Below are 27,974 nucleotides of genomic sequence, written 5' to 3' on the forward strand. Positions count from 1 at the left end.
GCTAGCGGCTGGAGCGGTGTGTGTGTCGCGGCGTGTTGACGAAGCCCTGACGAGAAAGCGACGGCATCGTAAAAGGTGAGGGAACATGTTTTGACTGTTTTGACGTTGCTTTGTTAAGTGTGTTAGGTTGACGCCGTAGCGTGAGCCGCTGTATCAAACTTCAGAAGAGCAAAAAGAAGGTAACGTACAAGCACAGTACTCGCGGGATCGAATCCCGGCCACGGCGGCCGCATTTCGATGGGGGCGAAATGCGAAAACACCCGTGTACAGATTTAGCTGCACGTTAAAAAACCCCAGGTGGTCCAAATTTCCGGAGTTTCCCACTACGGCGTGCCTCATAATCATGTCGTGGTTTTAGCACGTAAAACCCCATAATTTTTTTTTTTTGAAGTACAGTACTACGCACATGTTTTATGCTTAGAACCTTTAAAGCACGTAGAAAACGTGGCATATCCCCACAAGTAAGTTTCAGTGGCGGTTTTCATTAAAATTCCTGGGATGGACCGATCGGGCCGGCGTATGCGATCATTGTAACGCGTCGCGATACTGCATCTAGTGATGCTTTCTTGTGGGATGTGCGATCGGTTGTGGTTCAGTTGTGGTCTGTCAAGTACGCTGGATTTTACCAGGCCCATTAGAAATCCGTACCAGCTACGTTCGTTAGATTATGGGGGTATGCAGCATACGTTTCCGGCGCACACCATGCATAATTATTTGAAAGCTTGCAGCTTTCATTTATATTTCAGCTTGCGATTGCTCTAACGCAGTGCCACGGGACTGACGAAAGAATGTTGCATCTGATAACTGGAAAAGAAAATGCTGCGTTTCAAATACTGTAGTACAGATGAAGAAAGAAAAACACTATAGGTAATGAGGTTGGCCTTCCCTGCTCATAAAATTATTGGTGCATTGCAAAACCTGGAAGTGTGTGGTGGTGTCATGCTGTCAATGCTCCTTGCAATTGAATTTGGTTAATGTCTGCACGAAATTGACTCCTTATACTTTTGAGTTTACAGATTAGTATTAAGATAAATGGGGGCAGTGTGTATACGCGTTGCTGTAGTCATTCATTTTTGTAATGTTGCCAGGGTTTACATGAGATTGACAGATGAAGGAATCGTAGCAAAAGGAAAATAGGACAATCAAGCACAGTTCTTTGGTTTGCTTGCAAAACACACTAAGGCAGAATTAGGAAGTGAACACTGAATGATCTAGCGAGGAATGCACTGTAACCGCAGAACATTTTTTTGTAAAACACGTATATGCTTAATGCAGGTGGGGCTTCACACTACTGCATTGGTTTAAATAAAAGTACAGAAAACACAAGGACATGTGATATAAGAACAATCTTGAAATGCAGCGCAACGGGCCGGCACAGCAGAGAGGAAGACAAACACAGGCGCTGCAAATGCAGCGCTGCGTTCTGCTGCATTTCAAGATGGTTCTTATGTCAAAATACCAACTAGCCGAACTCTTAAAACATGTGATATAGTAGCACTACAAGAGCATGATACCTGATAGCACTACTGCCAACATTCGCAAGTGCAACTATTACAGCATTCCTCTTTCATGACGTACAAAACAGGCAGTTATTACAATTCTTATTGGCATACCAGTAGCTGTATATACCTCTCTGTTATTCAAGAAACATAATGTGATGATCAGTTGTGGTTCCCTTTTCTCCTTCTAAGAATGCATTTCATTAAGTACGTTTGGCATGACCACATTTTTTGTTCTGTGGCCTTGTACAGGTACATTCCTATGTATGGCACACCTGGTTTGCAGCATCGTTTCCTGCATTTTAGGAAAAGCCTGTCTAATGGGGACGAAGTCATTCAGATGTTTACATTTGGCACATCAACGTGGCACACAAGTGAGGCCTGTTTTGCCAAGGTATGTGGATACTAGCTGAATGTGACACATTACTAGCCTATCTCTGTAGACAACTGTACACTGGCACCTGTACTAATACTGGTGTCATTGTCTTCATTTTGATTTGGTTAGTGCTTGCCTTGTAATTTAATTATATTCTGAGGAAAGGGCACTTGCACAAAGCATGCATGCCAGCGACGTTAGCAGCCCATTGAAGAAGTTCCATTGCAAGATAGATGCTGACATGCTGAAGTAAGAAGATAATAGCAGCTGCTTTTAATTTAAAAAATCTGGACAGTAGTAACCTGATTGTTATACAACTTGCCTGCATTTACAGCAAAAAAGGTAAAAGTTTTATGTGAATGCTGCCTAGGTATTGTTTGGCTAGATGCCCGTAAGTGCTCGGCATGAAATTTGGCTTAGCCTGCTGAAATGTATATGCTAACTCTAGTGCAGTATGTGCTTAGTGACATGAGAAAGTGCCTGCTAGGATTACCATACTGAAGGCTACATTACTGTGATGTGTAGTGCGCGACACGGTGCGGTGGATTGAGACAAGAAGCAGACGACAAGGAGAGCGCGCGCCGAGGTGAATTTCGTGTTGGCTAAAGACAACAACGTCGAAGTGCGCGTGGACACGCGGCACAAGAAACTAAAAGAAAAAGCCAATCACAAGACAACATGAAACCTCAAGCAGCCAATGAGGAAACGACAAATCGGCCAGAGTGGCAGAAAAACTAGGCACGCTGGCAGAAGGGGGGAGAGTTCCAGAAGCGGGGCACCAGGAGAAGGTCGGCCACCGGATCGGGGGTTGAAGACGGCCGTCGGGTTCTGGACCCGGAGCCACCAGGACTTCACCCGGCTGGGGCCTCCTACTAACCTATTCCTGGGCGTCGCCACTCCATTCGTTAGGGAACTGCTGCCCGAGGCCGGTGAGCGTCTGCGCCCGTGGGCAGAACGTGAGCTGTAAGGCTACGGGCCCGACTGCCACAACCAGCTGCCCGGCTAGAACACTGCCACCGTCTACCCATGCTGCCAAACTACCTGCCTTCCTGGGCATTGCCACACTGCCCGATCGTCAACTGCTGCTGCCCGAGGCCAGTGAGTGTCTGCGCCCATGGGCAGAATGTGAGCTGTCGGGCTACGGGCCCGAGTTCCACGACCAGCTGCCAGGCCAGAATGCCACCGCCGCCGTCTACCCGTGCCGCCGAGCCGCCTGTCTTCTTCCTCCAAGCCAGAGCTGCTACGCTCTGGTCGCCCGGTCAACGATCTGACACCCTGACCATTGGTGAGATTGACGCTGCTTCTCTCGTCGTCTCACATCCGCTATTCCGCGTCGAGACTTGTGTGCCACACACTCGCGGCCTGCCCGAACTTGCCCGCTATCATTTTGGTTCTAGCTCCGAGTGCGTTTCCTGCCGTGATAGTATTTTTGAGTGTTTGTTTTATGGATTACTTTTCGTTTCAGGTGATAATGGTTTTAATAAATGCTTGTGTGCGTTTTCCAACAAACGGCTTTGTCCTCAATTGGGTTCTGGGAGGCTCCTAGAGAACCATCAGAAACCATTAAACAAAATAACCTGTCATCACAATCACGTAAAGTAAATATACAAGGCATGCTGTACCCATAGTTATGGGCAGTAATTGAACAAGGAATGTCCCTGAGCCAACATTTTGACAAGGGGGCTTCGTTATCGTCCGGGCAACCACTGCTTTCCTTAGCACCATTTTCTTGTATGTGTTGGTGACTCTCTTCCACCCTCACTGAGGGAGGAGAATAAGACGGTGTGGGGTAGGTAATTAAAAAAGAAAGTGGACTGAAAATTAAAGGGGAGGGTTAAAGGGAGGCTTGCAGTTATGAAAAGGGGAACAGTAGGGATACTGTTGGGTTCTTTAAAAAGTGGAGATAAAAATTGGAAACTGAAAAGAACTTACATGACATGTAACTTCAGATGCAGATGGAACCAATTAAGTCTGCATGATTAAGAATGCAATAAATATTCGTATAATCTGTCTGGAATTTGAAAAGGAGGGAAAAAGGGAATTGGGAGGACATAATGTGGTCAAAGAAACTGAGTTCTAGCCATTAATGTTCCGTTAAGAGTAGAAATGAAAACTGCAAGCAAAGAATATGTATAAATGTCCCGTTCAAAAACAGAAATAATACGACACTGCATGGTACGAGAACGGAAAAAAAATATTAACGAAACATAAAAAAAGTTAATAAACTGTGTATTATAGGGAGTTAATAGAGAATACGCTGTGAGAAAGTACAAAGAAGTGTATATATATATGTATATATATATATATTGTTACGCCAACAAAAAGCGTTTATTGATAAGCGAAGTAGAGTGAGTCGCGACGGCCTTGATCAGCGGAGTGCCGACCGAGATTCAGCTAGCTAGGTCGCACTTCGTCATCTTCACACCTCTTGGATGCCCCACATCCTGTTGAGGCATAAACCCAAAACGCACCTAAGATCGAGTGTCACATTGCCCTCCACGCAGACGAAGCCCGCCGGGCATATCAAACAGGTTGTCTAGGGATAAAGAGCTTTAAACGTGCAACATGCGAAAGTTCAATCTTTGCTGACCGTCAGCCACTTGATGTGAGGCGTGCTATGCGGTAGGTCAGTTCACTGATACGATCAGTAATAACATACGGTCCAACATAGTGGGCCAGCAGTTTTTCACTTAAACCACGTTTTCTTGTTGGTTTCCACAAACGGCTTTGTCCTCAATTGGGTTCTGGTAGGTCAGTTCCCTGATACGATCAGTAATAACATACGGTCCAACATAGTGGGCGAGCAGTTTTTCACTTAAACCACGTTTTCTTGTCCACTAGATGACCCAAGACCAGTGTTTGGCACTCTCCAAAATGGCATTTCTTCGAGTTTAGCACCAAACCTGCTTTTTCCAAGCAGTCTAGCATAAGATCGAGACGTGCGTTGTGCTCACTGAACGTGCGCCCGAAAATCACTACATCGTCTAGGTAGACTAGGTCACCAGGGTCATATATGACGTGTCGGCGTCGGCGGTCGTAGCGTTCCTTCGAGCGGTCTTGGGAAACAAGAGTGCGTAAAGAAGCAAGTTGTCGGGCCTCTTCAGCAAGAGAGAGGGTCTCGGATATACAAAGATTTTCGTGGCTTGAAAACGGGAAGATAGTGTCTAGCGTATAACGAGGCGCACGAGCATACGAAGAAAGAAGGGACTGTAGCCCGTAGTTTCGTGCTGTGAGGTATTAAATGCGTAAGTAATGAAAGGTAGCAGCTGCCCCAGTTCTTATGATCTGACGCAACATACATGGACAGCATGTTACCCGCCGTGGTTGCTCAGTGGCTATGGTGTTGGGCTGCTGAGCACGAGGTCGCGGGATCAAATCCTGGCCACGGCGGCCGCATTTCGATGGGGGCGAAATGCGAAAACACCCGTGTACTTAGATTTAGGTGCACGTTAAAGAACCCCAGGTGGTCCAAATTTCCGGAGTCCCCCACTACGGCGTGCCTCATAATCAGAACTGGTTTTGGCACGTAAAACCCCATAATTTAATTTTTGGACAGCATGTTAGTAAGAGTTCTGTTGGTGCGTTCCATCAGGCCATTTGTTTGGGGATGATACGGTGTGGAATGTCGAAAATCTGAAGCACATAGACGGAGCATCTCTTCGACCACGTCTGCAGTGAACTGCCATCCACAATTGCTGATGATGACTCTGGGAGGTCCGTGTCGGAGAATGACGAAACGCAGCAGAAAAATACACACTTCAGTTGCAGTTGCCGATGGTATAGCAGCTGTCGCACATTAGCGCGTCAAGTGATCGGCACACACGACAATCCAGCGATTCCCATCAGATGACCGCGGGAAAGGACTGATAAGGTCGATGCCGACTTGCTCGAACGGAGTGCTTGGGGGTGGCAGTGGATGTAGTCGGCCAGGAGGAGCGCTCGTCGGACACTTGTGACGTTGACACTCGTTGCAGCTGGACACGTACTGGTCGGTCGTCTGACGCATTCTAGGCCAGTAGAACCTTTCTTGTACGCGGTAGAGCATTCGCGCAGATCCCAAATGACCAGACATTGGATCGTCATGCATAGCGCGCTAGATGGATACACGGAGGCTCTCTGGGACCACCAGGAGATGTCATGGGCCTGTAGTAGAATAGTTCTTTTTGTACAGTACCCCATCACGAACACAGAAATGAGAGGATGGTGCTGATTTCCTTTCGGTAATGAGCAGTGGCTCTAAAGTTCTGTCTTTTTTGTTGCTCGACCTTGAAGGTATGAAAATCAGGAAACCCTGGCTCCAGTGATGCGATATAGCGGTCGAAATTGTCCGCGTCGCAGTCTGTCATTGAAAGCGGCATGCGCGAGAGGCAGTCAGCGTCCGCGTGCCATCGGCCGCTTTTATAAGAAACGGTAAAATCATACTCCTGTAAGCGAAGTGTCCAATGCGCAAGCCGGCCTGATGGATCACGAAGATTAACCAGCCAGCATTGAGAATGATGGTCTGTCACCATGGTGAAGTGGCGCCCATACAGGTATGAACGGAAGCGCTGTACTGCGAAAATCATTACGAGACATTCTTGCTCTGTGACTGTATAGTTGCGCTCAGAATTGCTTAACAAGCGACTCGCATAGGCGACGAGGTGTTCTTTGGCATCGACGCGTTGAACAAGAACTGCACCGATGCCAATACCACTAGCGTCCACATGAACTTTCGTGGGAGCCGCATGGTTGAAGTGGCGGAGAATGGGGTGGGACGTCAAAAGAAACTTCAGCTCACAAAAACTGGCCTCACATTCAGGGGTCCACTTGAAGGGAACGCCCTTCTGCAGGAGGCATGTCAGTGGATACGCGATGTTGGCAAACCCACGAATAAACTGGCGGAAGTATGAGCAAAGGCCTCGGAAACTGCGTAACTCTTTTACTGAGCGAGGTTGTTTGAAGGCTTCGACAGCAGCAGTCTTTGCTGGATCAGGTCGTATGCCGTCCTTGTCCACTAGATGACCCAAGACCAGTGTTTGGCACTCTCCAAAATGACATTTCTTCGAGTTTAGCACCAAACCTGCTTTTCCCAAGCAGTCTAGCATAAGATCGAGACATGCGTTGTGCTCACTGAACGTGCGCCCGAAAATCACTACATCGTCTAGGTAGCACATGCACACTTCCCACTTCAGACCACGCAGGATGTTGTCCATGAAGCGCTCGAAAGTCGCAGGCACATTACAGAGCCCGAACGGCATCACATTAAATTCAAAAAGACCGTCTGGTGTTACAAATGCCGTTTTCTCTTTGTCTTCTTTGTGCATAGGGATCTGCCAGTACCCCGACCTCAAGTCAACAGACGAAAAGTAAGATGCTGATGAAAGGCAGTCGATGGCATCATCAATACATGGAAGTGGATACACATGCTTTTTGGTGATGGTGTTGAGGCGACGGTAGTCAACACAAAATCGCCATGTGCCATCTTTCTTTTTAACCAGGATCACTGGCGCTGCCCACGGACTACAGGATTCTTGGATAACATTCTTACTTAGCATCTCGCGGACTTGATCGTTGATCACCTTGTGTTCCGATGGTGAGACTCTGTACGGCTTCTGTCGAAATGGTTGGGCAGATCCCGTATCTATGCGATGGTGTATACGAGAAGGGGGAAACGATGGTGGCCCCTCTTGCTGTGAAAAGTCAAACAGTCCGGCGTGTTTTAGCAGAATATTCGCGACTTCCTGACGCTGGCTAGTGCTGAGTGTCTTGTTCACCATAGTTGGAATGGAGGAGTCTGCAGCAGGGCATGCATTAACGACACGGCGTTCATCCGAAGAATCAGGGACTTCTGTAAGAACGGCGACTGACAGCACTTGATCTTCATGGTAGGCGGCAAGTTTCAGACCCTGTGGTAGTATTGCAGGTTCACTGTAACAGTTTACGGTCCATAAGCTTATGCGTCCGTGAACAACTGACAGCGTGCAATTCGGTATCAGCACATTCCTTTTGATGCAGCTCAGATGAACGGGCTCCACGATAGCATCAAACGTTCCGTTGGTGGTAGGCAAACAGGCGACTGAAACACGTTGCAGATAACGGAGGCACAACTGTATCACTCGACACACAAAGCACACTTTCGTGATGCGGTGGACCATCCGTAAACACAGCCGAAAAGCTCGTATCTATACTAATTTCTCCCATTCTGCAGTCGACAGTGGCACCACACTGTTTAAAAAAATCAAGGCCCAGTATTATGTCATGCGTAGAATGAGGCAAAACTGCAAACTCTGCATTAAATATTTGACCGCCCAAGATAACGTCCACATTGCAAACCCCGACAGGACGTAACAACTCCCCACTCACTCCACGAAACGTATCAGCACGGTCCCAGCGAAACATCACTTTTCGTCCTAGGAGGCTTTTAAATGCAAGACTCATCACTGACACCACTGCTCCTGTGTCCACTAAGGCCATTGTTGAAACCCCGTCAATCAGTACAGACACCTTATTCTTAAGCATACAAATGGGTGGAGGTATCTCTGTCGACATCGAAGATTGTCCAGCGACCTCACCTCCAACGGCCGCGCTGACTAGTTTTCCGGAGGTGGCGACGGGTAGCGACACCGTGGAGACGGCGACCGGCTTAAGCGAGGAGCGGGTGGTGGTGTCAAACAGCAAACGGATGCTGGAGAACGATTCCGCAGCGTCCCCGGGTGCTGGTGAGGGTTGCTTCCTGGATATGTGTGCGAGGGTGAGTACGTTTCATCAAATGGAGCGCGGTACTGCCTTGACATCATAGATCGGTCGAACCTCGGTGGTTGGCAGCGATTGCAGTACCTGGCAATGGTGGCCCAAGTTGCCGCAGCTGTAGCACACAGGTAACCGACAATCGATGAATGGCTCCTCGAAGCGCTCATCCGTGGGGGATCGTGTGGCCAAGTGGCTGAACCTGCTGAACAGGAGATACAGTCGGTCAGCGTGAAAACCTGCCTGAGCGAGGGTGTTCTCGTCGTTGTTCGGGCATAAATGTGCCTTGACGAGGCCATGGAGCTCCTCTGTGGGTGATGTCCGTGACACATACCGACGGTTGCCATGGAGCGCATATTGCTGCAAGCGCCGTGTTTTGCAGCAGGTTGTTGCATGACGCTGCAGGCAAGTACCTCGTGTCGCCGCAGTTCTTCACGCACGATCTGCCGTATAGTAGACGAAAGATCGGCGGACGGGCTCTCATCGACACTGCCAACGGTTGTCACATTCGCCAGTCGTCCAAATTTTGGCGCAATGCGACGAGTCTTCAACGTCTCAAACGTACGGCAGTGACGTATGACATCCGAGACGGAATCAACGTGTTCCCTGCCTATAAGGAAATTGTAGACATCTGCAATTCCTTTAAGGAGATGTCCGACATCTGTGAATTCACTATTCGATGTGCATGGTGCATGTTTCTCCAGGAGTCTGAGCTCTAAGAGCTAGGGTTCGCTCTGCGCGTTTCTGTTTGGCGTAGGAGTCTCCAAAACACTTCTTAATTTCTTCCATGAAGCGCTCCCAAGTTGTCAGGAAGTCTTCGTGATTTTCAAACCACATCAGCGCTGTCTCACTCAGAAACAGAACGACATATTCAAGCTGAGTGACTGAGTCCTAACGGTTGTAACCGCTCACCCGTGCATAGTGCGTCAGCCACTCGTCGACATCTTCGCCTGCTGTTCCCGAGAACGAGCGTGGTTCCATGTGGTGCAAAGGTCCAACTGGCGTTGACCTTTGAGCTGGTACACCTGGCGCTGGCGTTTGTGCACTTATGTCCTGAGACATGACGAACGTCGTTGGCGAGAGCCCAGTGAGACGGCGGCTCCGGCGAAGTTCTAGATGTTGCGGCTCCGTGGTATGTTGTGTCGTACCCAGCACACTCCACCACTCTGTTATGCCAACAAAAGGCTTGGCGTAATGATAAGCGAAGTAGAGTGAGTCGCGACGGCCTTGATCAGCAGAGTGCCGACCGAGCTTCAGCTAGCTAGCCGCACTTTGTCGTCTTTCTTCACACCTCTTGGATGCCCCACATCCTGTTGAGGCGTTAACTCAGAACGCACCGAAGATCGAGTGTCACAATATATATATATATATATCGCAAATAAATGAAATAATTCAGTGTCGGGGTCATAAAAAGCCCTGGCATAACCAGGTGTAAGACCACAAAAATATAATCGTAATGATAATAGTAATGAGTATTTATTTATTTATTTATTTATTTACAAATACCTCACAGGCTACACATAAGAGTATTATGTGAGGGGGACTATACAATAAATTTTTACAAGAGCAGAAAACAAAAGGAATTCAAAAACCAAGCGTTATACAATGGAAAAATGTGAGAGATAACATAGGTGTAATACTAATAATAAGACACTTAGTATGTATTATACATATTTGAACGGGCCAACATGCTGTCATTATTTTATGTATATTGAACAGGCCAACATGCTGTCATTATTTAATGTATAAACATGATTGCAAGATATCAACTATGTTTAACACAGTCATGCATGGTTAGTATTTTATTTCTAAATGCCGCGTGATCATGAATACACACTACATCATCAGGGAGGTCATTTCATTGAATAATGGCACGTGCTAGCGCAGATGCGTTAAAGGCTTGAGTGCGGCCAAAAAGACCAACAACACTATGCTGACTATGAAGCCTGCGAGATATGCGATGAGGTTTTGATAGTGGCAAAGTATTTACGTGCGCGCTGTAGATTACTTTATGGAATAAACATAGAATGGCTGTCTTCCTGCGTAATTCCAGGGATGGTAATGATAACGAAGCCTTCATGTTAGTCACACTGGAGTAGCAGTTATAGTCACAGGTGATGAAACATGCAGCGCGGTTTTGCACAGATTCTAGTAAGTCGATTAGATACGATTGGTGAGGTGACCAGATAGAGGATGCATATTCGAGTTGTGGACGAACAAATGTCTGATATGCTAGTTTTCGTGTTATAGATGGCGCCGCATGAAGATTACGTTTTAGGTATCCGAGTGTACGCGATGCTTTTTTTCAATGTGTGTTGCCCAGGATAGTTTAGAAGTGAAGTTAATGCCAAGGTACTTGTAGGGGTCTGTTGCCAATAAGGGTTTATTGTTAAGAGAGTATGTGTCAGTCGAGTTTGACTGCTTTCGGCTGAACGTCATTAGTTTGCATTTCTCAGCGCTAACCATCATCTGCCACTTCGAGCACCAGAATGAAATTGTGTCAAGATCCTGTTGTAGTACCAGATAATCTGCCCGAGTTTAAATTCACGGTATATTATGCAATTGTCGGCAAACAAATGGATGTTTGATGATATATGAGATGGAAGGTCATTAATGTAGATAAGAAATAATAAAGAACCCAGGACGCTGCCCTGAGGACAAACAAATAATTAATGCTACTGCTATGTACACTACTGGTTTACTGGCTACCATGCATTGGCTTATTCTCCTCCCCCATTGAGGGTAGGGGAGAGAGATACACGTACATAAAAACACTGCTTAGGAAAGCAGTTGCTACACTGATGAAGACAAGACCCCTTGTCGATGAGTTGGTTCTAATGAGATTCCTTGTCCGACTACTGTTCATCGCTTCAAGCCCCATATCTGTGTGAACTTCTGTCGTGTTTGGATGTCTACCCATAGTTGTATGATACGATACATGAAGTATGCATTAGACAGGTATCATTACACACATCATTACATCATTATCACATCATTACACACATCATTACAGATCATTATCTTACACACAGGTATCATTACACAGGTATCTTCACAAGGTTGAGTAATTAATGCTAAGAAATGTAATCTTGCATTTTCACCAAACATTTACATTATGCACGTGTGAATGTGACATCTGCAAAGATAGAAATCAAGTAGCTGCAGCTATGTGAAATAAATCAGCAATCTAACTGCAATATCTGCGACTATAGAGTTGCCTCTGCTTACGTAAAAAATGCACCTCTCCAGTGGCTTGAAAGGTTGAGTAAAAAAGAAGCTTTGCACTAGTTTCAGGCAAGTTCATTTATATACGGTAACATTCATGTGTCGGTGTTTGCTTCAAATGAAAGACTGTGGGTATGTAGGGTGCAGCCACAGCTTTTATCATGATTGCTGGAATTGTTGTGCACAGTTCATACGGGGTTTATTCAGTGAGACATACTTCAGCTTGCGCTGGTGCTAAAGCAGACATCGGAGAGTACATACTGTGATAATTGAAAATTTACCAGAACAAACCATACAAAAGTGGAAAAACACACTTATGAGCATTATAACTATATATACAAAGAAATGGCAAACAGAAAGCAATGGAAACAAGTGCACAAATAATGAAAACTAAAAAACGACAATAAAATCAAGAGTGAAAAGCCACAGAAACTACTAACAAGAATAATGACAGTGAGACATAGATAACATAGGTACAAGTTAACTACAGAAATGTACACATGCTTGCACAAAAGGGTAATTTGTTGGATTATGCACATATGTACCAGCTGGCAATAAAAGGTTAGTACTGGGTAAAGCATTTCATGTTTCAATTGTTCAAGGAAAGAAAGTGGGTCTAAATGTGTTGGTATGGGACAAGTAAGGACTTGAGGATGAGGTGATAGTGGTGGAAGATGAAGTGGCAAAATGTGGATAATCATTATTTAAGACTCGGCTAAAAAACAGTGCTATATAATTGCTAAAGTACACAAAGCAAGATTAAATCGTAAAAAAACATATTAATTGGAGAAATGTACAGCTCCAATACTTCATACTTTTCTCGCTCTGGTCTGCCTTAAGTTTCAGCAGAGACGCCACTAATAGTCCTGTTAATGTTATAAGTGGTCAAATCTGTAAGCTTTGTCACATTGATCGCACTGGACAGCGAGTTTGCTAAGCATACTTACAGTGAGCAGAAAATGCAAACCAGCGCATATTCATGGAGCACTTTCACATGCTAAATACAGCAATATAAATGTGGTTACATTTATCAGAACTGTTTTCTTAAATAGGTGTAACTCTAGTGTAGTTTATCATACAATCATGACAAGTGTGTACTGTGTCACACGTTGCACCGGCTCAGCGCAAGTAAAACATGTTGAGATGTTTATAACGCCGTGGTAAATACCAATGTTACAAGTAACAAACAGGGGCCAAACACTGTAGTGACACGTACACATGTTTATCTTTCACCGGTGGCCGCTTTCAACATTGGCTGACAAATGTTAAACGTTATCGCTCGGCGCAGGACGCGCCTGCATTGGAAGCTTCTCGGACGTTATCAATGCTTCTATCCGTCGTCTGTGGTCACCGACGTCCATGTAATCTGATTGCATGACTGACGCGAATTGTCTAGAACTTTCTGGAAGACACGCGGGCATCAGGGATTAATCTAGAACCTTTGATGACTCAGGTATAAAAGCTGACGCGTTTCGCCGCTGATGAGATTTCGACGATCGCCGACTGTGTTCGCCGCTATCGTTGTGCTTCAAGTGTAACTTGCTTTTGCGGGCACAGGTTCGCCCAATAAAGAATCAGTTTCGTCATTCCCAGTTTTACGACTGTTTGCTTCATCGTCACTACTACGTGACATCTGGTGGAGGTGCTTTTATGTCCTTGTACCGGACCCCCCCGTCCAGCCGTGAGCCAAGCCCACACCGTCTAGAAGACGTCGACGCCTACCCCGACCAGCGAGCTAGTCGCAGGCTACTGAACCTGCCACCGGAGTACGAACCCCTACCTGAGAAGACCAAGAGGACAAAAGTCATGACCTCGGCAGCAGCTACCATGACAGCCCCTGTGCCAACATCTGCGGTCGTGATGCAACAATCCAGGGAGCCGCCGACTTTCCGCGGTTCGCCATGTGAAGACGCCGAAAGCTGGCTGGAGGCATACGACCGGGTCGCTACGTTCAACAAGTGGGACTGCGACGAAAAGCTGCGCCATGTTTACTTCTCTCTTGAAGATGGCGCCAGAACCTGGTTCGAGAATAGGGAACGTTCACTAACAACCTGGGACCTCTTCCGAGCCGCCTTCCTGGACACCTTCACGAGCGTCGTCCGTAAAGAAAGAGCTGCAGCCTTGCTGGAAAACCGTGTACAGCTCCCGAATGAGGGCATCGGTATGTACACTGAAGAAATGACTCGATTGTTCCGGCACGCCGATCCAGCTATGCCCGAAGACAAGAAAGTTCGCTTGCTCATGCGGGGAGTTAAGCAGGAGCTATTCGCCGGACTGGTACGGAATCCACCAACAACAGTCCAAGACTTTCTCTCGGAGGCTACGACGATCGAGAAAGCACTGGACATGCGCAACCGGCAATACAATCGCCGTTCGACGCCACACTACGCCGAAGTCCAAGGACTTTACGACGACCTACGAGACACCATCAGGGCGATAGTACGCGAAGAGCTGCGGAAGTTGCTACCGTCGTCGCAGCCTCAAGTTGCTTCCATCGCCGATATCGTGCGGGAGGAAATCCAGCAATCGCTAGGACTTCCCGAATCGCCGTAACCCCAGCCGGAAGCGATGACATACGCCGCCGTCGCCCGTCGTCAAGGCCCCCCTCCGCGCTCGCGCCAGGGCCCCGTAACGCCGCAATTCCGTCGCCCAGCGCCGCCGCCGCAGCCAGCACGCCCGCCCGTCGCCCAGCGCAGCTACCCGAGAAAAACGGACATTTGGCGCGCCCCCGACCACCGCCCGCTCTGCTATCACTGCGGGGAAGCCGGCCATGTCTACCGCCGATGCCCATACCGCGAGATGGGCCTACGAGGGTTCGCCGTCAACGCGCCACGTCCACAGCTTGGGGAGCGACCACGTGACATCGCCGACTACCTCGCCGGAGCTCAGTGGCAACCACGACGACCCTCATGCTCGCCGTCACCAGGCCGCTACATCTCGCCCCATCGCCGTCAGTACACCGGTCCCACTCGGGGCCGATCTCCCAGTCCTTACCCGGGAAACTAAAGGCAGCAACCAATGGAGGTGCGGTTGCTGTACGACGCAATACCGAAGATCCTCCGCCGCCGACGAAGAAGATTCGCGAATCACCACGACGAGGTATCAGCACACCGCCTGGCAAGAGCCCTAACGACAACACTTCGCCGCCGAAAGAAGACCTACAGACGCGACGTAGCAGCAGCGGAGCAAGCCGACGCAGCCGTGATCCGACGCCACAACTTAACCGCAACGCCAGACGACGGTCTACCGACTTAGACGTGCTAATCGATGGTCATCACGTCACTGCTCTCGTCGACACTGGAGCCGACTATTCCGTCTTCATTGGCCCGTTCGCCGCCAAGTTGAAGAAGGTGAAGACTGCCTGGCAAGGACCCGATATCCGTACAGCGGGAGGCCACCTAATAACGCCGGCTGGAATCTGCACAGCACGAGTCACTGTGAACAACCGCACTTACCCGGCGAGCTTCGTAATCCTGCAGCACTGCTCCAGGGATGTCATCCTAGGCATGGACTTTCTAAACCAACACGGTGCAGTCATCGACTTAAGGTCCAAGTTGGTAACGCTTTCAACGCACAACGCGATACCACCGGATACAGACATCAGTTACCATGCCTTGAATGTGCTAGAAGAACAAGTCACCGTTCCGCCTCGCTCCAGCGTAATGATTTCCGTCGGTACCGAAGTGCCTGCAGACATGGAGGGCGTCATCGAGGGCGATCATCACTTACTGCTCGACCGTGAAATTTGCGTCGCTAGAGGCATAGCTGAGCTACGTGCAGGGAAAGCAAGGGTGATGCTCACGAACTTCAGCCCCGAATACAAGCACATTAACAAAGGCACCACGGTCGCCTACATCGACGAAATAGTACAAGCCAGCAGTGCTTTCGCCTTCACGGATTCCAGTGCACCTGCAACGACGACTATAGTACCTGAACCAACTTTCGACGTCAATCAGAACCTTCCCAGGCATAGGAAAGAACAACTAAAAGCTCTGCTCCTGCAATACAAGGACTGCTTCTCGTCGTCGTCAAAAGTTCGACAAACCCCTGTCGCCAAGCACCGCATCATAACCGACGAAAATGTCCGCCCACTCCGTCAGAGCCCGTACCGAGTTTCGGCGCGCGAACGCGAGGCCATAAGGCAACAAGTCGACGAAATGCTACGCGACGACATCATCCAGCCGTCCAAGAGTCCGTGGGCGTCCCCCGTGGTGTTAGTGAAGAAGAAGGATGGAACCCTACGTTTCTGCGTCGATTATCGTCGCCTCAACAAGATCACGAAGAAGGACGTATACCCCCTCCCACGGATTGACGACGCCTTGGATCGACTCTACAACGCAAAGTATTTTTCGTCGATGGACCTCAAAACCGGCTACTGGCAAATCGAAGTCGACGAGAGGGACCGGGAGAAGACTGCCTTTATAACACCAGACGGACTGTTCGAGTTCAAGGTCATGCCGTTTGGTCTTTGCTCGGCACCTGCGACTTTCCAACGCGTCATGGATACAGTACTGGCAGGCTTGAAGTGGCAGACTTGCCTCGTGTATTTGGACGACGTCGTTGTGTTTGCCTCAAGCTTCGAAGAACACCTGCGGCGCCTTGAAACAGTTCTTCAAGCTATCAAGACCTCCGGACTCACGTTGAAGCCAGAAAAGTGCCGCTTCGCATACGAGGAGCTCTTGTTTTTGGGCCATGTCATCAACAAGTCTGGAGTGTGCCCTGACCCACAGAAAACGGCGGCCATCACTGACTTTCCTCCGCCCGCCGACAAGAAGGCAGTGCGTAGATTTCTTGGCCTGTGCGCCTATTACAGGCGCTTCGTTAAGGATTTTTCACGGATCGCCGAGCCACTGACGTACCTCACGAAGGCCGACGTCGAGTTCAAGTGGGAGACGCCGCAAATCGAAGCATTTGAAGAACTGAAGCGACGCCTACAATCGCCGCCCATCCTTGCGCATTTCGACGAAAACGCCGATACCGAAGTCCACACCGACGCAAGCAGCGTAGGACTTGGCGCCGTGCTTGTGCAGAGGACTGACGGACTAGAAAGGGTTGTAAGTTACGCTAGCCGGTCGCTATCGAAGGCGGAATCAAATTATTCCACAACAGAAAAGGAGTGCCTCGCCATCATCTGGGCTACATCAAAGTTTCGCCCCTACCTCTATGGCAGGCCCTTCAAAGTTGTGAGCGACCACCACGCCTTGTGTTGGCTAGCTAACTTGAAGGATCCTTCAGGTCGCCTCGCACGATGGAGTCTGAGACTTCAAGCATTCGACGTCACCGTCGTTTACAAGTCCGGGCGAAAGCACTCTGACGCCGACCGCTTGTCTCGCGCCCCCGTCGAACCGCCGCCACAGGATGACCAGGATGACGACACTTTCTTGGGACCCATCAGTGCCGACGAATTCGCCGAACAACAGCGAGCCGACCCGGAACTAAGGAACCTTGTAGATTACCTGGAAGGCAAGACCGTCACGGTGCCGAAGGTGTTCAGGCGAGGATTGGCGTCGTTTTTCTTGCAAAACGACATTCTCCTAAAGAAGAACTTCTCGCCTCTCCGAGCCAACTACCTCCTCGTGGTACCCTCAGCATTGCGTCCAGAGGTTCTGCAAGCTCTCCATGACGACCCAACGGCTGGACATCTGGGTTTTTCCCGCACGCTCGCGAGGATACAAGAAAAATACTACTGGCCTCGCCTCTCTGCCGACGTCGCCCATTACGTAAGGACATGCCGAGACTGTCAGCGACGCAAAACACCGCCGACAAGGCCAGCCGGACTTCTACAGCCGATCGAGCCACCTCGCCGACCGTTCCAGCAGATTGGGATGGACTTACTGGGGCCTTTTCCAACGTCGACGTCCGGGAATAAATGGATCGTCGTAGCTACGGACTACCTCACCCGCTACGCCGAAACAAAAGCCTTGCCCAAAGGCAGTGCTGCCGAGGTAGCCCGATTCTTCATTGAGAACACCCTCCTGCGTCACGGTGCCCCAGAAGTTCTCATCACCGACAGAGGTACTGCCTTTACGGCAGAACTAACTCAAGCCATCCTGCGATACAGCCACACAAGCCATCGCCGGACCACCGCCTACCACCCGCAGACGAATGGCCTCACCGAGCGCCTAAATAAGACCATCGCCGACATGCTGGCAATGTACGTCGACGTCGAACACAAGACGTGGGATGCTATCCTTCCGTACGTGACCTTCGCATACAACACGGCCGTGCAAGAAACGACGCACATGGCGCCGTTCAACCTGGTCTACGGAAGGAACCCGGCAACGACGCTTGACGCCATGCTACCGGACGTCACCGACGAAGAAAATCTCGACGTTGCCACCTATTTGCAGCGTGCCGAAGAAGGTCGACAGCTCGCCCGACTGCGCATCAAGAACCAGCAGAGGACCAACAGCCGACACTACAACCTTCGACGACGCTACGTCGAGTACCAGCCCGGTGACCGTGTTTGGGTCTGGACTCCGATACGCCGACGAGGACTTAGCGAGAAGCTGTTACGTCGCTATTTCGGACCATATAAGATCACCCGACGTATTGGCGCACTGGACTATGAGGTCGTGCCAGACGGCATTTCGCAATCACAGCGGCGCCGGGCACGACCTGAAGTCATCCACGTGGTGCGTCTTAAGCCTTTCTACGCCCGCTGACAAACTTAGGTACTTTGTTACTTTGTTATTGTTTTTTGTTGTTTTGTTTATTACGCATGGTTTTGTTTTCGCTTTCGTGTTTGTTTGTAGCATCGGGACGATGCTTTTTAAGGGGAGGGTATTGACACGTACACATGTTTATCTTTCACCGGTGGCAGCTTTCAACATTGGCTGACAAATGTTAAACGTTATCGCTCGGCGCAGGACGCGCCTGCATTGGAAGCTTCTCGGACGTTATCAATGCTTCTATCCGTCGTCTGCGGTCACCGACGTCCATGTAATCTGATTGCATGACTGACGCGAATTGTCTAGAACTTTCTGGAAGACACGCGGGCATCAGGGATTTATCTAGAACCTTTGATGACTCAGGTATAAAAGCTGACGCGTTTCGCCGCTGATGAGATTTCGACGATCGCCGACTGTGTTCGCCGCTATCGTTGTGCTTCAAGTGTAACTTGCTTTTGCGGGCACAGGTTCGCCCAATAAAGAATCAGTTTCGTCATTCCCAGTTTTACGACTGTTTGCTTCATCGTTACTACGTGACAGTAGGTACAATGCTGATAGAACAGTCGTTTAACAAATACTATGTAAGGCAGTAGCCTCCACACAGTGTACAGATGCTTATACTCATATGTAAATGGAGTAGGTTGTGTAAAAGTACTACAGACCCAAGAAAATTGCAAGGAAAGATCACCATCTGTAACTTTGTTCTTATCTGTGAAACACACCCACATTTGGAATTGTAGTACATATCACAGTGTTCTGCTAGTTTGTTCTGTATCACCAAAGTTTGACAGAACATGAGAGCCTACAAGAAAACAGGCATGGAGAACTCGTAACACTGATTCAAACACTTCACACCTCATGCTCAGAAAACAAAAGAAAAAACTGTGAACAATAGCACTGCAATGAAATCTGTGGACCTATCCCTAGGCCCACGGGAATAACCTAACAAGCTTTCGAGCTTTGCGCACAAAATAAGTGTTACGCCCTATACAACATACATCACATTGAAATGGCGGCAGAAGTGCTATGAAGGGGCACTTACGGGTAATATGCATTGGTGATATGCAGTGAAGCTGCAACATTCATGCAGAATACACATGTAACATACATGTGACAGACATTGAAGGTGCACCTTTGGAGTATGCATCACGTATAACTGCATTACAGGTGGTGCTCAATTCTGTAATGATTTATTTGCATCTGTACGAAGTAGCTTGTGCTGTAACCGATTTCTGGTGGGTCACATAGGCATATCCAACACTCCACAATAACACATGCACAGGTATGCGAATGAAATTGTCACAGTGACCTCAATTCACATTTTGTGATTTAGTGTAACTGTAATGAAGTGGCATAATTGTTTACGAAGTAATGTAAGATACAGCCTACAATAAGAAGTAAACCGTAGTTGTGGCTGCATAGCAGTACAATCAATGAAGGAAATGGCTTTGCTTATGAAAAAACAAAGAAACACTAATCCTCAAGTGCAACATTTCAACAAGGTGTGCAAAAAAAACAAGGTATTACAAGCAGAATTTTACACTTGTTAATAAACAGTTGTCATGCGTCGCAGATGAGTGTAGGTACTCATGAAATTGTTGTTCCCAAAACCAAAAGCAAAGTAAAAAAAATTCATTTTGTTCATTCCAGTGGTGCAGAATTCACGATACCAGCTCCACTACAGTGTCAGCATGGAAACGTAGAGCACCAACCTAGTAAGCCTTCAGTGACCACGGTTTCACTCATGCCCTCCCCATTGAGACTTCAGGGTGATAATCAGATGAGATCAAACACCATCTTCATAAGACAAGCCACACTCCTTGCACCATTGCCTTATGCTGTCCAACATGATGCAATGCTGCAACTGATGGGTAAGTATTGCACATTGTCTGCATGATTCTTGGCATTCCATTGTTACATGAGCACATCAACACTGGAATGTCAAGCTAGCTAGTCGATGACCATTCATTTAGCAAGAAAGGACGAGTCCTTGCATTATCTATGCATTTATGTGCGAGGTGCATTTTTTAAGTGGCAGCTTATGTGAAACTTCCACACTGGTCAAATCCCCCGCAGGGGCGTCTGCGTAAGCAGGCGTTTGGTGCGTTGCGACACCACGTACCCGAGCACATGAGGGTTGGACCCTCCCGCGTGTAGCCGTGCGCGGCTTAGCCGTGTCCGGGGAAAAGGGGATCCTGGGGGTTGAGCCAATGCCGGGTGTTTGGACCTTTACGGCCCCTCGGCGGAGGCAACACACCTCTTTGGCCTCTGCTTCACGTAGACGGCACCCCCGGACTGACCCACCCGGGGGAAACCGGTGGTCGCCTTTTCCTGTCCCCCTCTCCAACCTTTTGCTTTCCTATCTCCTTTCTTTTACTCTCCTATCATCTCTTCTCTTCCGTCACTTCCTAATTTTCACAGGCGGCTTGGGTTAACCTTGTGTATGTGCCCTCCCTTGGGTATAATATATTAGGTTATAGTGGCAATGTACGGTTGGCGCCTGCAGCCTTACGCGTTAAGTGCTGCAGCGTCCCCTAGTTGGGCTCCGTGGTGGGTGGCCGCCATTGCCGCCGAAATAAACCAAACCAGTATGGGAACGCCTGCATTTCCCCGTTTACTTGATCGTCACCCTCACAAGAGGGGACGCACCGAATAACTATTAAGTTTATTCAGACCAAGAGAAATTTTTCCCCGTTACCAAGTAGTTCACAGTGAGAAGACCGAAAAACCAGCAAGAACTGTATCCCCTTTTCTAGTCGCAAAAGGCTTGACTGACGCCCTTGGCCCAGGTTACAAAGTCACCAAAATGGCGAGCGGGGACCTCCTGCTTGAGATCCGTGATAAAGAGCAGCACAATAAACTCAACAAGCTTGTGGCATTTGGAGACATTCCTGTTACCGTTTCACCTCACCGTTCTATGAATACAGCACGCGGAGTAGTTTCTGATGCAGATCTCATTGACTTGTCCGAAACCGAACTATTGGAGGGCTGGAAAGAGCAAAATGTAACCAACGTACAGCGTATCATTATCCGACGAGACAATAAAGAAATTCCTACAAAACACCTGATCCTGACCTTTGCCACTTGCGATCTGCCACAAACAATAGAAACCGGATACACTAAGATAGCTGTCAGACCATACATACCTAATCCAAGACGATGTTTCCAATGTCAAAGATTTGGCCACGGCTCGCAGAGCTGCCGTGGTAGACTTACATGCGCGAAATGTGGAGTCCAAGGTCACGCCTCAGATAACTGCGAAGCGACACCTCACTGTGTAAACTGTGATGGTGAACATCCAGCTTACTCCAGATCCTGTCCTAACTGGAAAAAAGAAAAAGAAATTATCACTCTCAAAGTGCGCGAGAACATCTCTTTCAAAGAAGCGCGTAAAAGGTGCTCACCATTCCACAGCACAACGTATGCCGATGCGACGCGTCAGGGGGCAGCGTCGCACCGGCCTCCGCCACTTGTCCGGCCCGCGCACAGCGAGCGGTCGGCTGTGGCGCCCCCCGCCCCGGTGGTGGCAGCAGTCCAATCTGCTCCACCCACCCAGCCACAGAGACCCGCTACCCCAGGTACGTCGGGTCTCAAGACCAAGCCTCATCAGGCGAGGTCCGAAAAACGAACAAGCAGCCCGCACGTGCGGGCATCCAGTGCCTCCCAGGAGGCGATGGAAACAACACCGGTACCTTTGGTGCCGAAGAACCGGCGTGGCTCTCTCGAGCGCGCCAAAACAAACAAAAAACCCATAACAGGGCCGGACGACGGTCCTGTTACCTAAGACACTACACACCTGAACACAGAACACTCCTCTCTTCAATAAGATGGCGGTACAAATTATTCATTGGAATGCCCGTGGCATTCTAAACAACTTAGACGACATCATGGAAATAATACAAGAATTTAATCCTAGGCTGTTCTGTGTTCAGGAAACACACTTAAAAACATCAAATACAAATTTTCTAACACACTATACAGTATTTCGCAAAGATCGCGATGATGGCCAGACCGCGTCTGGCGGCGTGTCCATCATAGCTCAGAGGTCAGTTGCTTGCCGACACCTCCACCTTCAAACAAATCTAGAGGCAGTAGCTGTTAGGGCAATACTGTTTGACAGGTTGGTGACAGTCTGTTCACTGTACGTACCACCCGAACATCGTTTGGCGCTTACGGAACTTCATACGCTTGTCAATCAGCTCCCTGAGCCATTCATAATAACAGGTGACCTGAACGCCCATAATATGCTGTGGGGCGACTCGCGCTGCGATGCAAGAGGGCGTACTGTAGAAGACTTCCTTTTATGTTCTGGTGCGGTTCTGCTGAATAAAAAAGAACCCACCTTTTATAGCGCCACACATAAGTCATACTCATCAATAGACCTAACCATATCCTCTCCGACACTAATGCCATACCTTGACTGGAAGGTCATAAAAAACCCTTACGGAAGTGACCACTTCCCTATTGTTTTAAATCTAACAAAGCAAGCTGGCTGCCCTCCACAGGTTCCTTGATGGAAAACCGACTCGTCGAACTGGGAACTGTTTAAAAGGATTACGTACTTACAGTGGGATGCTTTAGTTTCTTTTAATATAGACGATGCTGTGGCATATTTTACAGGTTTTATAATTGACGCTGCTGAAAAATGCATAAAACAAACTAACGGACTTGCTAGTAAGCGTCGTATGCCTTGGTGGAACAATGAATGTAAAGAGGCAAGGAAAAAACAAAAAGCTTGGGGCCTGCTCCGCGACTCTCCAACTGCGGAGAATCTCACTAATTTCAAACAGGCAAAATCACAGGGCAGGAGAATACGTCGACGTGCTAAGCGGGCCAGTTGGGAAAGGTACATAAGTAGCATCAATTCTTACAAGGATGAGAGTAAGGTGTGGAACAGAGTGAACAAATTAAAAGGCCGGGAAACACAACCACTTCCCTTAGTAAACACTCAAGGTGACAGTATGAAAGATCAGGCCGATTTTCTGGGCGAGCATTTTGAAAGCATTTCTAGTACATCCCACTATGAGCCTACTTTCTTAAAGTTCAAGGAACATGCAGAGCGGGAGCGCCTCAAACGAAAGTGCGCAACAGAAGCGCCTTACAACCGTCCGTTCAGTCTTGCAGAACTCAAGGCTTCTCTCAGTTCTTGCAGCAACTCAGCACCAGGTGGTGACCGTATAATATACGAAATGATCAAGAACCTGCACTCGGAAACATTAAACACGCTTCTGTGTCTTTACAATACCATGTGGTCATCTGGACATATTCCATCCTCATGGAAAGAAGCCATTATCATCCCAATTTATAAACAAGGCAAGGACCCCGCATTAGCCAGCAGCTATAGGCCAATAGCACTAACAAGCTGTGTGTGCAAGTTATATGAAAAAATGGTGAACCGGCGTCTAATCTATTATCTGGAAAGCAACCGTCTACTTGACCCCTTCCAATGTGGTTTCAGGGAAGGTAGGTCAACAATAGACCACCTCGTTCGCATTGAGGGAAACATTAGAGACGCTTATATACACAAACAATTCTTTTTATCTGTATTTCTTGACTTGGAGAAAGCCTATGACACAACATGGCGATTCGGAATCCTTCGAGACCTATCTGCAATGGATGTACGCGGCAACATGTTAAACATGATAGAAAGTTACTTGTCTAACCGCACATTCCGCGTTAGAGTGGGCAATGCCCTGTCCAGAAGTTTCACTCAAGAGACTGGTGTGCCACAAGGGGGCGTGCTTAGTTGCACCCTCTTCATTGTGAAAATGAATTCCCTTCACAAAGCCATACCATCCTCTATGTTTTACTCAGTATATGTTGATGATGTGCAGATAGGATTTAAGTCTTGTAACCTTGCAATATGCGAGCGTCAGGTTCAGCTCGGACTGAACAAAGTTTCAAAATGGGCAAATGAAAATGGTTTTAAGCTAAACCCCCTCAAAAGCTCCTGTGTACTTTTCTCTAGAAAGAGAGGCTTAATACAAGATCCTGATATTATGCTCCATGGACAACGCATACCAATCAACACTGAACATAAATTCTTAGGCGTTATACTCGACTCAAAACTGGCATTCATTCCTCACATCAAGTATATCAAAACTAAGTGCCTGAAAACAATGAACATCCTGAAAATACTGTCACACACAACATGGGGTAGCGACAGGAAATGCCTCATGAACCTCTACAGGAGCCTTGTACGATCGCGTTTAGACTACGGCGCTGTAGTATATCACTCTGCTGCCCCCAGTGCACTCAAGATGCTGGACCCTGTGCATCATCTTGGTATCCGCCTTGCCACCGGTGCCTTCAGGACAAGCCCTGTTCAAAGCCTCTATGTCGAATCGAACGAATGGTCCCTCGATCTACAACGGTCATATTCTACTTTTAATTACTTTCTGAAAGCACGTACTGATAAAGACCATCCTTGTTATTCCATCATCAACGATATCACCTCTGCAACACTTTTTCATAACAAGCCTGCAGCGAGAGAGCCATTCTCGCTCCATGTGAGGAGGATGAGCGAAGATATGGACGTTCCGCTTCTTGAAAATCGCCTAATGGCCCCTGCTAAGCCGTTACCACCGTGGTTGTGGCACATCATTGACTGCGACACGTCATTTGTGGAGGTAACGAAGCACGCTCCAGAGGCCCACATTCATATGCATTTTCTAGAGTTACAATTTAAGTACTCGTGCCCAGAATATTACACAGATGCATCTAAATCGCATGCCGGCGTGTCTTATGCAGCCGTCGGCCCATCCTATTCGGAGTCAGATGTTCTTCACCATCATACAAGCATCTTTACAGCAGAGGCGTATGCACTATGGTGCGCTGCGAAACACATCAAGCAGTTAAAACTACATAAGGCCGTCATATACACAGACTCCTTAAGCGTTGTTAAAACATTGATGCCATGCTGCAAACATAGAAATCCAGTAATTGCAGATCTTTTCTCTCTCCTATGTACTATTTATGCATCTGGCCAACATGTAACGGTATGCTGGGTGCCTGGACACAGAGGTATTGAAGGTAATGTGCTAGCAGACCGAATGGCAACTTCCTTAGATACAAAATCTTGCAACACGTCCATAGCTGTTCCAGTTATAGACCTGAAGCCATATTTGCAGAACAAACTCAGAACCTACTGGCAAAGTGAGTGGGACGCTGAAATGCTTAATAAGCTTCACGTGGTTAAGCCACATTTAGGGTACTGGCCATCCCTGACCAACTCAAGACGAAGTGATGTCCTATTCTGTCGTCTCAGAATAGGGCACACTTATGGTACACATATTTTGCTGACTGGCGGTGAACCTCCAATGTGTAGTAGATGTGGGGACACCCTCAGTGTTCAGCATGTCCTCCTGGAATGTCGTGAAACACAAACCGAGAGGAAAAGACACTTCCCTTTGGCATATAGGCAGTGCATACCGCTTCACCTGGCACTGTTTCTAGGCAGAGAACCGCTATTCGAAATGAAATCCGTTTTAGCCTTCTTGAATGATGTCCATACCCTCAACGTATTCTGTCCAAGAAATTCGTAGCACGGCCTCCTGCGAGAGGCCGCTGTTGCAATGTGAACCCTTGTTTATAGCACGTGCCTCTGGGCCCTTGTACTCAAGGGACCAGGTGAGGCTGTAGTGCTATTTCACTTTTTAAATACATGTTATGCTCTCACAACCTTGTTACACATCTCATACTCATAGCATACCCCACTTCAGTCACTATCATATTTTTAATTCCTATATATTTTAAGCAATTTCTAGCTCTGAGTTTTAGGCCTCTATACAGCCACGTCACATGAACCATTAGTCCATTGAGCACTCATCATTACTGCCTTGGTGCTCTTTGGCCACACTTGGCCCTTGCGCCATCAAACGCCACATATCATCATCACACATCACACTGGTCAAATCTGTTTCGATGGGGGCCAAATGCATAAAACACCCTTGTACCTAGATTTAGGTGTACGTTAAAGAACCCCAGGTGGTCCAAATTAACCTGGAGTCCCCCACTACGGCATGCCTCATACATCATATGGTGGTTATGGCACGTAAAACCCCATAATTCTTTTTTTGTCAGATCTGCCTTGTCCTGCCAGTGTGAATGCGACTCTTACAATGTATTTCTTACAACCGACAGCAAGGCACCAGTGGTCTAACTTCAGTATGCGCTATGTGTACACCTTAAAGTTGGCACATTGTTGTTTGTAAACACATCATGCTGAACTCTACATTGCTCACACCACCACTGATCTTGGCCTGTGTGAGACAGTCTGTTTAAGTATCTTTGATTTTGTTAGTCCGATATTATTCCCTTACTGTTATCTGTGTCCTCTCAATAGCATTATTGAAACGTTTCAGATCTGGAGCTTGCAGCCACTGATGCTTTGAGGATGCTTACACATGTTCCTACTGATGTAGGAACAGTATGTGTTTTGTCAATACGTGCCTTATATATGCCCCTCTGCTCTGTTCAGTGATTTGTCGGCCAAAAACTCGCGGTCGCAGTGCTGCATATTTGGCCTGCAGCACTTTTGCAAGGTTGATAATGTGTTGTGGTTCTTCATGATAATGGTGTATTTGCTGAAGCATGTTGCTGTTCAGGTGAGCAAACTCTTGAAATACTTTGAGTGTGAGTGTCTCAATGCTTTCTTTGTGCACATCAGTGTGCTGATGCACTCAGAGGCATGTAATGCAGCGTGCACAAATTTTGAAGGTTCAATAAGGTCACCATTGTCTTTCGAAGTTGTCAACAAGCTGTGCACAGTGTCAGACACAAGCAGAGCTGCACACTCTGCACATGAGAGCTTCTTTGTAATGCTTCTGACTACAAGCCTACCAATGTACTGTACTACTTCTCCCAAATATTCACTTATAGCAAAGTAATCATGATCGATTACAGCTTCTGTGAGAGTGGCTGTTGGTTTCCCAGTGCTGCAGTGTGTGCTCATGCTTGCATTGCCTTCGTCATCGCTTTGTGCAGTGAAAAAGCCACTGGCGTGTGCCTGACTCCTGGGCAGGCAGATACCCTCCAGCTGTGGTGTTGCATTGGCATTCATCGAACATGCGACAAGTGTCTTGTGGTAAGCATGTCGGAACTCTGAAGCTGATGGGTTATTGGGGTTCCATCCACCGCGCTGTCTGATGCAGCTGAAGTACATTTCCAGTGGGTCTTGGTTTAGGTGGCTGGTGCAGATGTACCTGTGAAGGAAAATGAGACAAAATTCTTTAAAGAGAGACTTGTAAGTTTAGAGCAATATATGCATTACTTCTGAACATGTTTTTGCTCAATGTATTGTGTCCATGCCCAACTGTGCACCAACTAGCCCAAAAGCATACGAACACTTACACACACACGTGTACAGACAGTGTGAACAAAGTGGTGTAGCAGTGCCAGCAAAGAAGGGCATTAGAATACAAGTTAGCTGGTTTCAGAAATGGTGAAAAGGAGCCTTTTTTAGAGCAAGAAGCAGCT

General features: G+C 47.9%; 1 long non-coding RNA gene across 1 annotated transcript; it reads left to right on the forward strand.

Moving 5' to 3' along the window:
* LOC125942239 (uncharacterized) lies at nt 1-27,575 on the forward strand. Its single transcript, XR_007464926.1, has 4 exons — nt 1-75; nt 1,806-1,893; nt 20,148-20,368; nt 27,483-27,575. It is a non-coding gene; the product is annotated as an uncharacterized LOC125942239 (long non-coding RNA).
* The last annotated feature ends 399 nt before the right edge of the window (nt 27,576-27,974 follow it).

This window comes from Dermacentor silvarum, chromosome 1 (genome assembly GCF_013339745.2).
Source record: "Dermacentor silvarum isolate Dsil-2018 chromosome 1, BIME_Dsil_1.4, whole genome shotgun sequence".
NCBI classification, from domain to species: Eukaryota; Metazoa; Arthropoda; class Arachnida; order Ixodida; family Ixodidae; genus Dermacentor; species Dermacentor silvarum.